Raw genomic sequence first — 4,434 nt, 5'->3', positions numbered from 1 at the left:
TGTTTGTTTTTGTGTTTTTTAGTGGACGGAGTTACATTCGCACTCCGCTGCTCGACCTCTGGAGTCTTAAGCTGGGAATGGAGCGGAAGTAACGTGTCCGATTAAGGGAAAGAATGCCTCGGAGGCGAGATGAAGAGAGATTTTGAGCGTTTCGAGTGGAACCCTAAAGCAAGGGAGACTCAAGTTGCTCTTTGGTTTGTTTTTTTTAGGAATTGGGAACTTACGCTCGAATGGTTCTCTTAAGCAAGGGAGATCCAAGCACTCGAATGATTCCCTTAAGCAAGGGAGATTCAAGCTTCCATCCCCTTTTTATTAGTCAAGCATTTATTAGTCATTTTTTAGGTGTTTTCTTTGTATCTTTTAAGGGAATTAAAATCAAGCATTTGTTAAGTGTTTTAAAGTTGAAAAGGAAAAGAAACTAGCCTAAGTATGAAGGGAATTTCTAAGTCCTAATGTTGTCATGGTTTCTACCTAAAGGTTAGGAATAAAGGAACATGAAAGTTAAAGTCACATCATGAGCAAAATTGGGTGAGGATACAATGGTACAAAATTATACACAAATATGAAGTAGCAAGTCAAAAACATAGTACAAAATGAATTAAAAATACTACTATTTTTTATATTGATTTTTATGTGAGAAATTGCTTTACAAGTCAAGTAAAAAGACTAAAACAAATAGCCTAAAAACTATTATTTTTTGTACATTTTTATGACAAAATTAGTATTCTAATCAAACACAAGAATTAAAATAAAAGTCTAAACTAATATTTTGTGATCATTTTTTATGTCTAAAATTAGTACTAATGTCTAAAAATTAGTAAGAAAAATTAGCAATTTTATTACTAAAAGAAATGGTAAAAATCTAATTAAAGTCTAAAATAAAAAATGTAAACAGGGGTGAGAATTGAAGATATGGGTGTGAATAGAAAACTGGGCGTAGGGCCAGGTGGACAGGCCCAAAAGGCGTTTTTGTTGCAGCATGTGTTTAGCCAAAAAAGCGCAGCACTGGGCCTCAGGGGGTGTGCAGATAGAATCATGGCCCAATTATTTGTTTTTGATTCAGATTGTTGTTTAGCCCAACATGGAAGGGGATTCACAGGCCAGAGGGGAGTGTATGATAGCAATTCGTGGCCCAAGATGAGTTTTGTTTGATCCATTCATTTTCCAGAAATAATAAAAAAACAAATGAATTTAATAAAAAAAGAAAAAGAACGAGAGAACAAAATTGGGGATTAGGGCTCACCTGTGCGGCGATTGAAATTCTCGCGAATCTTCTTCTCTTCACGCGAACACGACGGAGATCCTCTTCTTCTTCACCGGCGAAATGCGACACGCGCCACCGTGAGACAAGAATGGAACTGCTTCGTCCCTCTTCTCAATTTCTCCGTTCGAATCAACATTCGACCGCCGTAAGCCTCCGCTCCACTTTCTCGATCTCTTTCCGGTGTCTCTCTTTCGATCTCAACTCAATACAATCACGAGCTGATAGCTAATTTGTGCGATGGAGATGATGATGAACGTTGTTGTTGTAGGGGCCAATTCGCGGATGAGTGCTATGAAGATCGTTGAATCACGTTTGCAATGAGAACGAAGATGCGACGAAGATATGCGGTAGAGATCGATACTGGTGATTGAAGTTTGATTGCAGATTGCAAGCTTTTGATTGAAGGAGAATTGAATCGTGAATCCAATGGAGAAAGAACGAAGTTTGTTACAGGTAGTCGCATTCTCTTTCTTCTTCATTTTTCCATTATCGATTCCTTTCTGTGATGCTTTTCTTTTTATCAATGAAGGTTGTTGGAGAGTGAAAAAGATGATTGGAGGAGAATTGATGGTGTTGATGAATGAATGGTGGAGGTTGAAGAAGGTGTGGCTGAAGAGTGTGAAGGTGATGAAGAATGGCTGAGGATGATGAAAAGGATGGAGAAGTGTTGAAGATGTGAAGAAGTGAAGAGAGGTGGTGAAGGTCAAAAGTGGTGGAGAGAAGATGGTGATGAAGATGAAGAAATATGGAGATTGAGAGTGGAAGAATGATGGAGAGCTTTGAATGAAGGTGGAGAAGAGAATTTATAGGTGGAGGCGCTTCTGAATTCTGGTAGTTCTGATTATATAGGTGAGTCTCTCCCTTTCTCTTGAATCTTTGCTTCTGTTAGGATCAGTTATGGGTGGGTTATGAGTGTTAGGAATTGGTTAAGCTGTTAGAAAATCAGTTATGTTTATGTTAGTTTGTTAGGAGTTTGTTGAGATTCTGTTAGGTTGATTGAGTTTGGTAGTTTAGAAATTGTTAAAGCTGTTATGGGTTGTTAGAAAGCTGTTAGAGGACTGTTAGATTCAGTTTGACAGTTATAGATGGTTATGTGTTGGGGGATTCGGTTAGGGAATAAGAGGGAAAAGTTAGAAGTCATGAAAACAGTTAGTTACATGACAGTTGGGAAGTGGTTTAAATAACTGTTATTGAATTATAGTTATAAGTCTGTTAGAGAAAATAGAAAGGGGTTAGTAATTCTGTTAGTGTTCTTGTCTATGGTTTATGTACAGTATGGTTGTGATGGCTATTGTGTTAGAATGTTAGAATTTTCTGTGATGGTGGACTTGTATTGGATTGGCATTTGAATATGATAGCAGGTGTGATCTTCCCTGATTTCGGTTAGTCTGTTATGCATGGAAACTGTCAGTAGGATATCTTATTTTTCTGTTGATGCGAGTCCGGTTTTGAGTGCGTAGCTTCTGTTGTGAAGATATTATACTTGTGCAGGCTGCTGTCTTGTTTTTTTGTTATTAAGTGGGACTGTTATGACCGAACTTGCAGGCTTTTTGCTCTGATTTTTATTGAATGCAGTATGGACAATAGAGTCTTTGGTATGAATTGCGTGTGGATGTATTGTATTGTGATTTTGATTTTGGTTTTAATGTATGGTTTGATGTGTGTGACTTATGTGTATTGTGCAGGTTCAATGATGAGGGTATTTGGAGAACAAGCACATGGTTTGAAGAATGGGGGTGGAAGAAATGAAGAGTAATAGGTTTAGGATAGGTGGTTAAATGTATATCTTTGTATAGATTTTCTTGTATTTTCTTTGTAATGGAATTGTATTTTTTGTAATGGGTTTGTAATGGATATTTGAAATGTTATGGAATGCATTTTGAATTTGGACTTTGATTTTCATGTAATCCTGATGTAACAATATTGATACATTTGCCATCCTTCATTCTTGTAATGAATTTGTTTTGAAGTAATGACGTACTTGTGTTTTCCCTCCCATTTGCTCTTTTGGAATTGGACTTTTTTTTTGAATATTTCCTTTACTTGGCAACTTCGCAATTAACTTCCAAAGACTTTCTCTCACTCATACGCATTGATAACCAAAAGGTCAACAAAGCTTCTAAATCTCTTTTTTTTCAAACAATCACCATAAGAACCACAAATCTCATAGGACTTATAACAAGCTAGTATTTCTGTCCAAACGAATCCACCAAACATTGCACCATAACTTATAATTCAAGCAGCGCACCAAATACTTTGTGACCAAACTCCATGAGAAAGACCCTCTTGATTACTACATGATAGGGAAATAAACCTTAATTCGGTTGATGCCTTCAATCCATTACAACTGATTTAATGACCCAAGATTATCCTTAATGAATGAATGCATGGTGTGTTAATGACCTAAAATGCAAAAGATGTTAAAGCAAGAAGCCAGTTAAAAGTAAAATTAGATGGGCAAATTTTGGGGTGCAACACCTGGATGGAGTGGAGGCCTTTGAAGATATATGTACAAAGCCTTACCATCAGCTTGGTTGTTTATTGATAAACAGTTGAATGTTTATTGTAAACTATTTTGAAATGTTTTTGAAAACAGAAGAAGTGAAGATGGACACTAGGTCACATAGGTATCTGAAGAGTTTCACCGGGAATAATGCCCTTCAAATATCAGAAGAATGTTTTGAAAACAGAGAGATGATTTTGTAAATACAGTTTTTTGATGATTGACAAAAGTCAACTTAATTAGAGTAAAGACAAAGTTTATACCTAATTAAGACCTAAATGATTAGGGTTTTATCACAAAATATTTACAAAGTAATTAAGTTTTGAAAATCAAAGGAAAACTATATTTAAAGTATTTTTAAAATACTTAAAAAATATGCCATTTTAAACCTAATAAAAATATATCAAATATATAATATTTTTGTGATTTTTTTGATTATTCATAAAATAGACATGTTTAATGACAAGTGTGTGAAAAATCAAGTGAAAATGATTTAATTTGATAGGTTAATTAATTATATGAAGTTGTAAATAAAATGAAAGGAAAAAGTGGTAAAAATATGGTTTTGTCTCCACCATGGTTTGAACCCACGCCCTTGCAATTACCAGCTCAAAATAACACCATTGGGCCAACGCGCGCTTGGTGTCATAGAGGTAACCCCAATGCC

The 4,434-nt window shown here is 35.6% G+C and overlaps 1 long non-coding RNA gene across 1 annotated transcript; it reads left to right on the top strand.

The window, feature by feature from the left end:
• The first annotated feature begins 1,243 nt into the window (after positions 1-1,243).
• On the top strand, positions 1,244-3,130 carry LOC131645985 (uncharacterized). Its single transcript, XR_009297245.1, has 3 exons — positions 1,244-1,717; positions 1,794-2,113; positions 2,950-3,130. It is a non-coding gene; the product is annotated as an uncharacterized LOC131645985 (long non-coding RNA).
• Positions 3,131-4,434: the final 1,304 nt, after the last annotated feature.

The sequence above is a fragment of the Vicia villosa genome, linkage group LG2 (assembly GCF_029867415.1).
Source record: "Vicia villosa cultivar HV-30 ecotype Madison, WI linkage group LG2, Vvil1.0, whole genome shotgun sequence".
Taxonomy (NCBI): domain Eukaryota; kingdom Viridiplantae; phylum Streptophyta; class Magnoliopsida; order Fabales; family Fabaceae; genus Vicia; species Vicia villosa.
The sequence above is the reverse complement of the archived record's forward strand: the minus strand, read 5'-3'. Positions and strand labels throughout refer to the sequence as shown.